Source organism: Pyxicephalus adspersus, chromosome 2, assembly GCF_032062135.1.
Source record: "Pyxicephalus adspersus chromosome 2, UCB_Pads_2.0, whole genome shotgun sequence".
Taxonomy (NCBI): domain Eukaryota; kingdom Metazoa; phylum Chordata; class Amphibia; order Anura; family Pyxicephalidae; genus Pyxicephalus; species Pyxicephalus adspersus.
In genome coordinates this window covers 124,358,040-124,369,925 of record NC_092859.1, presented here as the reverse complement: position 1 = coordinate 124,369,925, position 11,886 = coordinate 124,358,040, and positions in this window count along the sequence as shown.

Genomic DNA, 11,886 nt, shown 5'->3' with positions numbered 1-11,886 from the left:
CCTCCTTGTAAAGTGCTCAGCTCTGAGAGCTTCTGATTAAGAGCTGTCAGGCAGCAAAAAGCATTTATGCCAGGGGTGGTTTTAGACAAAATGGATCCCCAACTGCACAGCATTCCTGCTCCCAGCAATTCTGTTATCTAAGCCCCTAAAAAAGGTGGGAGGCCACAGAAAACAGTTTGTTCTATCCTGAGTTTGGTCTTGGTTAGTGCAACAGCTCATTCAGACCTGATGGATATAAAGGGACCTTTAAAAAAAGATTGCACACATTTAAACTTACCCTGAATCATAGTTTCTCAGTTGCAACCTTCAAGGGATGATTCATAAGGGCAAAATAATTAGTAGTACTTGTTAATATCCCTAAAAACATGTTTATTGCACATTTAGTAATGTTTACACAAGATAAAATGTTTCAGAATGTTCTCGAAGTAGGTGCTCCGTAGTAACCCTTATTAAATTCTTTCACTTGCAGGCATTTTTCATGTCAAAAAAGAGGCTGTGTATGGGGGATCACATAACTATTTCAATCACTTCTGAACAGTGTCCAAATGCTGCAAATTGGCAGATAATATGGGAGTACACACAGATGTCTGAGGACTACAGTTTGGCAGGAGCAGTATGTTTTTCTGTGAAACCTCCCTAAAACAGGAAATATTCTTCATACACTGTGAGCATAGACAATTACTACAGAAATGTTTGGAGCATGGTCTGCAAAATATTTTACGCTGCTGTTTAACTCCTTCATGCCAGCACTTATTCTTTCTAAATGTAGAAAAATTGTTACTGGGCTGGGGATGTCCCTTCTACAGTAAAATAAACATACCTGCTGATTGCAATTTTTTACAGACTCAACTGTCCTTGCTCCATTGTGGGCACCGCTATCTTTTTATGCTCATCTTCTGGGTGTCAGATCTTAATTGGCTAAGTCAGGATAACATAACTCATCCTCTTGGGACTTTATTCACTTCCTAGCATCCTGCACTGAGCTTTACATGCACAGCTGAGTGTATTTGGGAAAGGAGATTAACAGGTAGGTAGGCATGTTTTATGGCAGAATGGGCAGAACTAAAGTCCGTTTTAAACCTAATAACGTATCAGGAAAAATCTATTTCAGACTCACCATTCATTTTAATATCTTTAAATTGCACACCCAACACAAGTGATCACTGTGTTTGGATACAGCAATAACCGCTGTATCAGTTTTCTTTACCTGTCAGTATAAGTTCTTCATGGAGACCATGTAGACACATAACAGGCAACTTTTATTATGTGTGTGTATATATATATATATATTTTATTAAGTACAAAAAGCACTTTAATGTTTGATCAGTTGTACATGTATGTGTGTGTATATAGTGCGGTATGTATAGTCCATGCGTGTAATATATACATAGTTTTGGTTAAAAATTGCAGAAAAAAACACAATTGCAATACTACCATTGAAAGCTATATTTTCCTGAAAAAAAAACTACATTTGCTTAAAAAAAAAAAAGATTCCTTCATCCCTGTGGAGGTTTCTGTTTGGTTATCCGTGTTCATTCTTGCGGTGCAAAGGAAGCGCCCGGGCTCCACCATCTTCTTGGGATGCATGATGTGAGTATCCTAGGGGGCTCTGTGCCCCCCCCCCCTCCACAAAAATGGTCATTTGTAACATACATAACAGAGTTTTTTACCTTTTTTGTAAAGTAAATATTTTGGTTTAGTGGTGGTGATTCTCCACCAGGGAATGTCAGATTCCCTGCCTTTTAAATAGAGCCCGAAGTATCTCGCTCAGTTTTTAGCCTCATCACAGAATTGTAATAACTGGTAAACCAGAATGTTTAATAGATTATAAATATTAATATATAATTCAGGGCCAGGAATGAAAAGTATTCTCATTGCAATCAATATCAAATGACAGACATTTGTTAGGTTTTTATTGCTTTGTTCCTGTTGGGGAGTTTTATTCTTTTTCTTTATCCAGGTGACCACTTTCAGTAAGCAGAAAGTAAAGGAAATCCAACATTTTGCAGCTTCCTATCTTCCTATGAAAACATTTGTCTAGGAAGGGAATTCTTCTAACTTTGTAGATATTTTCTCTAACTTTCTATTGCATGTTCAGAACAATATTTAAAGGGGAATTCCCTAATGAATAAATAAAACTGATGGGTTTACACTTTCCAAAAATATTATATTAGTAATACTTAAGCTTTAACACTGAAGTATATTCATGTCACCTAAAACTTCAAGTACGACACAAGATGAATGTAAAACAAAAGGGCTGATTGGGCACAGAACACTGGATTCAGTGTATGCGCATGCATTGCAGTACATAAAGATGTAAATATCACAGTATAACGTGTGTGTACTTATGCCTCCATGCCCTCCTCTTTTGTGTGCACACATTGAAGCAGCAAGTTCTCTTTGTAGTAACAATCACTGCTTTTATCTGCAGTGAAAATTCATAGAATAAATGTACATATTTACAATGTTACATTTTAAGCAGGTGAAAAGTCATTTTATTATTACAATGTTCCTCTTCTACACCTCTGTTACCTCTTACCAACTCTAATATCTCCCTTTTTGCCTTTGTTAGGTTATTTCTCAGCTATTTTTTTTATTATATTTTTTAATGTCCATTTTGTTTAAAACTTTTTTTTAGTGTTGCAAAAGTGCCAGAAAAATAATTTTATTATAATTTAAAATGTTACAGATAAAGAGTAAAATGCTATGGATATGTACTAAGGCTTCAAGAACTTAATGTAGGTCACGCACTATACCATATACCACACTGCTTGAACCCGCATCATAAAATGTCTATGGGAAAGACAGACAGACAGACAGCTTTACATTGGAAGGGTATATTTGGTGTTGCCTCTCTCCTTATTCTAGTTCACTAATTACACTCCCACTATCTCTAATGTTCCTTCCTCCTTTGCACAATTGTACCAAACTTTTTAGTCTGTCCTACAGCACATTCCCTGTTGCTATTTTACATTGTATGCCTTAAATTCCCCATAGACCCTGACTCACAGCCATTGAGGCTTCAGAAGATTTTTTTTCCATTGTCACCTGGTTTGCAATACTACTTAAAGTAGTATTTCTGCTACTACTTAAAGAACTATATTTCTGCTTGCAAACTCTGGTAGACAGAGTCTTTATTACACAGGTGACATCCTTCTGCATTAAAGCTTACTTATCTTCCTGTTGGCTATGTTCTTTTAAAAAAATGAAAAATTGCTGAAAATGAACCTAAAAAAGTTACATCATCCAAGCCTGGTCAATGAAGATGGCCAAAGATCCGATGTTCTGGAAGGAGGGAGTGAGAAGCAGCACCCACAACAGACTGGGGACAGCTGAGTCTATTTAAAAGATTGCGGTATGTTTATTTTATTACAATAAACACCTGCCTGGTTGCAATTTTCTTATTTTTTACATTGAGTTCCTCTTTATTGGGGACAAACCATGCTCAACTCTGCTCAAGAACACCGTATTCCATCCTAGTAACTAGTATAAATTCCATGGCTGGGACACATTTTCAAAGTAGCTTACATCAGTTCAATACATTTACATTGAATCAAACAAAACAAAAGGTGTTCAATGTCCTAAGCTTTGTTTTCTGTATGTACTCAGTGTATAAGCAGAGGTTTCACACAACCTAAAATGTTCAGTTAAGCTTATGCTCCATGTTCTCTGGAGGTCCTTGGCTCTTACCTATCAAGGGGCATGCCAATCGCTCTGCAGCATACTGACTTTCATCCGTAGTGGGAAGGAGCCCTATTACTTTACACAAATTTGTATGCACCTGAAATGTATATAGCTAATATAACCTAAATGTTTAATTAAGCCTAACAATGGGAATTTCTTCAATGATCTCTAAAAATGAACACCTTCCAAAAGCTTAGCCTATTTCTGAAAAAAATGATGGTGATGTACAGGCAGAATGGTTGGCTCAGTGGTTATCACTTGGGCCTTTGCAGCAATAGGTCACTGGTTAGAATCTCAGGCTTGTCAATATCTATGAGGAGTTACTATGTTCTCCCCAAGTTTGCATGGGTTTCCTCCAGGTACTCCGGTTTCCTTCCACATCCCAAAAAACATGCAGTTAATTAGCTTTAATGCGATTAATTAGCTTTGCCTGACTGTATTAATGACTTGTGTTTAAGATTGTGAGCCCAATTATGACAGTTATGATTATAGATATGTAAAGCGCTGCATAATATGTCTGCACAATGTAAATAAAAATCCTCTGATTTAAGAATAAAATAATGCATGCTTTGATTCACTAAATATTCATAAAGCTGCAACTCTATTTCAGTAAATCTATTTCTCTATATATGAAGGATTCTTTCTTTCCTGCACACAATCTATTTATTTCTCTGTGACCTAGAATCATCTTTTTATATGTTGCGTGTATGTATTCATGTTTGGGTCTGCTGATTCTGGATGTGGCTTACATGTGTGGGTTCAAAGACTGAATTTATTGACCCAGATACATTATACAGATTTAGTATATTTAATCTACATGCTGTTCCTGCTAGCTCTGCTGCACACTTCCTTCCTTATGTTGTACAAGCATCAAAGATTTCCCAACACATTTTTACATTTTCCCTGGTGTGAAAATTAGGTTTAATTGATCTGAGGAGTACAATTGGCAGCGCTCAGGAGCTTTTTGTAAGCAGATCCCAGCCTGAGGCTGAAGATCAGCTAGACAATAATTCAAGTCTGATCAGTTCTGCAGTCCACATGGTTTTAAACATGGGTCCCCATTATCACTGTCTCAAATTAATATGGGTTGTGCTGATGTGTTAATTGTCATTTATGGAATGGTGCCTGTTGAGAGAAGTTGGGAGGAATCTGGGTCAGTTGGTAATATTAATTGCCCACACCTGATGGAACTTAGTGGTTGAAATCCTTGGGTCTCCACCATGTCAGCCTTTATACCAGGCATGGTCAAACCCATTGGGCTTTTTAATCCAGCCCATCAAATATTGGTACAAAATTGTCTACTGGCAAAAAAAGGTGACCTACAGCACTTTTTCCACTGAAATTAAATGCAATTTGAATATGTTTTCTTTTATTTTTAGGTTATAGTTTTTACATGTAATTTATATCAGTTCATACAAACACTCTCCATCCATCTGATACTGGCCCAGCCCTTCTGTCAAATTTTAAAACCTATTGTGGCCCCCGAGCCAAAACGTTTGATCACCCCTTCTACATATACACTGGTGCAGTGTGGCCTCAAATATACCCTTTAGGTCTTATTACTCCTTAAAAAACGACTGCACTTACAAATATTGTGTACAGTAACATGTTTTTGTAACCCTCCTTTTCCTAACTCCCAGTCTTAGAGTCACCTGTTTTGTTCCAGCAAACCTTCTCCCGGACCCATACATGTTCTCCACTATCTCCATTTATTCACTTGGAAAATTTGTCCTCTGAATTTCATTCTAAGAGGTGACTTTGGTAAATGAATACTTGTATGTTGTAGCCAGGCAGTCTTCATAGGTCTTTCCATGGTTCTTTCCATGGTCACAGTCTACTTAAAGGGGGCTTATCTCACTTTATTCAAAACTAAAAAAAAAAAAAAAAGTTATTGGGCTTCAACATTTTTACCTTTCCATTTCAAACTACAGCAACTCAAAAATTAAAATGTAACTTGCACATGTAAACCTGCGTTCTTTTATTCTGTTTGTGTAAGGAGCATCACCCAAAATGTTTTTTTTACAGTTTGTGTGATTGTCCCATTCTCTTAAAAATCTTTCTGGCAAAAGTGATCATTAATAATCATTCTAGGTTGACAACTGATGTACAGACAGCAGAACAGCTTGTTAGGTTCTATGGAGAAAGGAAGAATGTGTGGGAGCCCCCTGCACCACAATATGAGAAGCATTTGCTTTTATTGGTTATTAGAGATCAAACATAGTGGGGCTTTTGTTTGCCCTAGCAATTGAACCGTTGGCGATAGCCCTACGGGCAGATACTAATATTCAGGGTATTAAGTGTGGCCAAACTGAACACAAATGTGCACTCTTTGCTGACGTTATTCTTATGTTCATTACTTCTCCATTTACAACCCTGCCTAACTTGATGAGAATTCTAGATGAATTTGCGTTAAGTTCTGGCCTGACGGTTAATAAATCCAAATCTCAGGCTCCTAATATAAATTACTAACTTGCTTGGAATAACGAACCCTATTTTCTACGATATAAAATGTTCTGGATATCACTCCAGGTAGAGCTTGATATCAGGTTCTATTTATAGCGAATGTTGCCTATATAGCTCTATTTTAGAAGATGTTTTACCCGCTCATACTTTGGACATATTTGGTTTTTGATTATGTTTTATTCGTATTGTTTTTCTTCTTGTTGTCCTAAAAATCTTAATAAAAATATTGAAATACAAACATAGTGAGGACTCCACCACAACATCAGGGAACAGATACTAGATTTTCACCAAAGATGATCATAAACAATTGCATAAACAAATCTATAGCAGTGTTTCCAGAGGTTGCTATTGGTACCTTGTGTAATTTGTACATCTCAGGTCAGTTACCACTGACACCAATGATTTTTTGGGCTATTTGTAGGGGTCATATTCGTCCCGCTGGCCAGCAGTGTAAGAAGCATTCTTCCCATTGACCACCACACTAATATACTGTGAGCAGTAATTATATAGCAGGGGTTCCCAGAGGAAAAAAGGCCAAGAAACACGAATCTAAAGAGTGCTCACGCTCATTCTCACCTTTCAGTATATACAATAAGATTGAACCAGATGTATATACATGTATAAATATAATGACCCTTTATTGCTCAGTTGCACAAAAGATCACACAAGCTGTATGAGATGGATATGTTACACTCTCTCCAACCTCAGACCTGCCGGACTTTATAAAGAAAAAAAAAAAGTAAAAAACAACACCAGGGTAAAGATGTGTCTGTAGGCTAGCTTCCTGATAACACTAAAGGAGCTTCAGCTCATGAAGTTACAACCACAACCAGTGACAAAACTTCCTCTGTAGCCGATAATAAATTCTTCAACTTCCTTCTGAACTATGGTCAGCCAGTCTGTGGGTGCAGGAAAGTCCCACAACTCTGCCAAACCCTGAGCAGGAGTTGAAATTTCTATTTTAGGGCAAGGTCACATATCTGTCCGCATGGTTTGTGCTACATAAACTACAACTTAAGTATTTTATTAAAGAGATATTAGGAGCTTTTGTACAAATAAATATGAAATATAGCGTATTCATATCTTGCTAGCTTATTCAGAGCTAGCAGGTTGAGCTTAGGGCTTTTTTTCACATTCTCCGTTTAAAGAAACCCAGTTTTCATTCATAGTTTTTAGACACGTTTTTTTCAGAGGGCTCATCTGGAGGTTTCAGTCAGACAGCTCGAGTCAAAAGACAAGCAATAGTTCATGTACTATCTTATTAGCTAACCCATAGTGATCTGGAAATCCTTTGTCATGTATCAAATGTTTCTTTGTAGAATAAAGATTACATAAAAAACACTATAATTAAACAGACCTAAATCCAAGTCATTTTATTAATAACTGTATTGCAAAAATCAAATAAATGATGTACAGAACTGATGTAGTTCCCAAGATAATCATATTTGAAGATAAACACATACATTTTTCAGGTCTCCATCTCTGCTATAAATACCTGTTCATAATGTCTATAAACTGAATCAGGTCAAAGGAGAAAAAAGTTTACAAATGATCTGATTTAGTACAGTTTGCTTTGAGCATTTCATTTTGCACTTGTTCCTAAATATACCTGTGTTGCTCTGGTTGGTACCAGGCATAAGAAATGGCAGCTTTAGAATTCCAATAAATCACTGTAGCATATGGCAAGTGCTATGATTATATAAAATGGTACATGAGTGTTCAGCTGATAAGTGGGCAGTTTAATGCATGCTGGGAAATGTCTGCAATTGTCAGTATAAGTATTGTTACCATGCAATGTCAGAAAAAATGGGTTATACACATATATTGACCTAAAGGCATAAACATAAAGGTGCATACAGCTGTAAAATACAGAATACCCCGTTCAGCTCTGCTCTAAACTGTACTATGACTAAGCAGCTCAGGATATGTTGAGGAAAATAAAAGCCAGAGAGCAGAAGTGCAAATAGTGCAAAGCTGCTACTAATTGTCAGCTTGTTCCCTGCGGCTAAAGGACAACTCATGGGATTGCAGGTGTCATCCAGGCACACAGCTACAACAATGGCTACGTACACACGTCAGCTTATTCTCGTCCGATAATCGCCTCAGGGCTGATATCAGATGAGAATCTGAATAACCATCCAGGCGGATCCACAAACGACGGACGAGGAACAATCATAATGAAAGTAATGGGGAGAGAGCGCAGCGGGGTGCCGCCCTGTCATCCCCTCCCCCCTCCATAGAGCAGAACAGTGCTGTATGTACAGTGCTCATTCATGCATCGTTGGAAAGGATCGTGGAAGGATGCAATTATTGCACGTGTGTACGTAGCCTAAATTCTGTTAAATAAGATAATGACCTGAAACAATTAGATAATAACAATACACTACATTTATCATACCTTTGTCAGATATATAACCATTAATGATAAAGTGCTTAGTCATAAGGGCTCCAGCAAACCAATAAAATGTAATTGAAACATATAATTATCCCCCTTTACTCTAAAGCAGCGGTGCTTGGCGTCGCTTGGTCAAGCAATTATGAACAATGGATCTGAATTCTGAATTACAATATATAACACAGCCCTGAATTCATGGCCTCATTTCTCATGTGACCCGTCCAGAGCCGATATAGTGGATGAAGTTTGGATCTTGGGGAATAGCGTCTGCTCATGTTCCTTAATGTTATGTAAGGGGAACATCTGATGTCCATCTTAGATTGGATTGACATATTTTAAAGTGCAGTTCCCTTACACAGACACATTATGCTTCAAAATTTGAAGTTACTAGAATAACAAGTTCTAATAAGTCTGTAATCTAATAAATCTATATCTGCTTTGTGTCATGTTCTATTGGAAGCATTTTGCTATACATAAATGTAGATAAGTGCAAAGTGACAATTTGATTTTGTCAGAAGTTTAGGATTGCCCTGTGAACCAATAAATTGTGGAGATCTAGGAGTGGAAGAGGCTGCACAGTTTAGCCAGAGACAACTGGGAAGAAACCCAGAACAGGACTTCGGATCATCTATGGCAGCCCTAGCAGGTATTATATATGGGTTTGCAAGGTCTTTAAATGGATAAAACAGGGAGCTGTGTATGTGTTTTTTTTGCATTGATATATGCTTTAATATAAAGCTGTATAATATCTACTGCCAAGTACGTGAGGTCAGAAAAGTTTGGATAATTTAGTATCTCATTGGAAAATGGGCAGACAGGTAAGCTTAATAAACCATGCTTGGCATCTCTAATTATTTTCTTTTAGCTCTGCTAATCTATGATTCCTGCAGCAGAAAGTTTGGCCATGCCACCATTACAGCTGCTGACTTCTCACTATGTTCTAGTTTTTAATTTCCTTCAAAGTCAATAAAAGTATGTGGGAAGAGCCCCAGCTGCTGGCGATTAATTGAGGTTAGAACAAAGCTACCAGTTCCCAGAACTACAGACACAATTGTTTTCCTGAGATCTATCCCAAGCAGCCATTAATTGGTGAAGCTATCATTAAAGGTAACGGAGAGTCTGCGGTTTGATGTGGTTACCACTATAAAGTTACACAAAGATGTAAAGAAATGTGTATATACAAATAGGGCTGTGAAAACTGAAATAAACATTTTCTTATGTGCAATGTACATTTATTTATGTATAGTGCAGTGACATAATTCACAGTACTTTACGTGGCTCACAATCTAATGCCGCTAACATAGTCATATGCTATTATTATAGTCTAAAGACAATTTTGGGGGAAGGCCACATAACTTACTAGTATGTTTTTGGGTTATCTAAGCAAAGCTATGCTGAGGACAGTAAGTGTGACCCATAGCTATGCTACTAACCACCTGAAAATGTTAGCATTCTGGCTGTCTCTGACTTTGATACGTTTTAAGTTTTACAAGGATTATAAAAAATGAAGTGGTGTGTCTTTACTATCCCAAAACAAGAACACATATGGTTTAGAGGGATCCTGCTTTTTTTAAAAAACATTCCTTTTAGTAGTGTCTTATTCAAAAATCCTCATAATAATCAGGTTAGTGGTTATTAAGTGGAACTATAGCTCTGCAAATAAAAATTTGCAATCAGGTTCCAGTGATGTCACTGGAAATGAGATTTAAAGAAAAAATTCCTTGTTTGTAGTATATTCTGCAAATGACTATTAGTACAATGGTCATTTGCAGAATATTCTACAAATGGGATTCTTACAAGGTGTGTCATAGGGAAGAGCCATAGTTGTTCAATTAGCACAGAGCTCAATGTTAGTATTGCATGTGAAATGTGGGCCTAAATGTTCAATTAGAAGCACCAGTTTGGCATCACAGGCTTGCATGCAAGATGATAAAATACATTCCTGTATTGTTGCTGTGAAAAGTCCACCAGTAAACTAAAGGTAAAACACGTAAAATGTATACACTATAGTCTCAATTCACAAAGCTAACCCAAGGGGACAAGTTTGAAAATTCCAGTTACATTAAAAAATACAATCTTAAAATACAATACATCTTGAATATCAAGGGTGAGGTTATCACATTATCTTCAGACTGATACGTCTGACCTAAATGAACAAGTAACAGACCTAATCAACATCTTTATATTCAGTTTCAATTTGTAATTATGCAGGCTTGCTTTTAGGCAGTTTATATTTAATTGTTCATTTATACTTGTCTAAGTATGAACCTTGAAGTTAAACTAACAACAACCCCTCTCCTCCTTGAGGTCTTGCCATAATGTGCAATACAGTGTTACATTTTGGTATGTCGTCCTCCACTGGTCCACACACCCATCTTCCTGTGCTGCCTTGTTCTCATAGCCTTCTACCAGATTTATCCTTTAATTAGTCATTGTTTGGCCACACACAATACAGCAGTTACATCCTCCCAGCAACCGGCTTTTAAAGGATTGTATATTGAACTGTGCTTGCTCTGCAGTCAGGGCCAGTTTTAGGGAAGGGCAAACTGGGCAATTGTCTGTGCCCCCGACCCTTTTCCAGGACTCCAGCCAGGGAATGGCAAGGATTTCAAGCAGATGAATCGCTGTGCAATTGTGCCCCCATTTCATATTTGCCCAGGGCTTCATTGTGAGGTTTTTTGGCAGAAAAGTCATATCAATCTTATCAATTTTATTTAGCTGCTGATTGCTCTATATGTGTAATATATATACTAAAACTTTTAGCCCAACTCCAAACTTGTCCACCCTTAACTGTTACTTCCTTACCATTGGAACACCCCAGCAGGATTAAGTGTTTTATAAACCCATGACATCACAGGTCCTCCTCAGTCTTCAGATCCATAATACTATGCCACCGAATAAATTCAGGGAGTGGGCAGGCCTGAATTTCCTATGCAGTCATTAGTAAAATGCTGCTATGAAATAACTTGAATGACACTATTATCGGCAATGGATAATAGAGCCAGTGAGGAACAATGCTGCAGTTAGGTTGTATGGAGTAGTAGGAGGAGCTACATTTTTTATCCATTAGAAAAGGTTGGTCAGCACTAGGATTAATATTTTTACACAAGCTGGCGTAGGGCTTTAAAGCCAAACTCCAAGCTAATAAAAAATCAAAAGTCCCCTAGATAAAACAAACACAGCTCTGGCCAGAATACTCCACCCCATCTCTGGCATTGTCAGCCACAGTAATACTTTTTGCCATTTTATAGTGCTGCTTTCCTGGGTTATATGATACCCCACCCACCTATGTGATAGCAGAGCATCCAAGACCCAACCCCTGGGGTACAATATCCAGCCACACT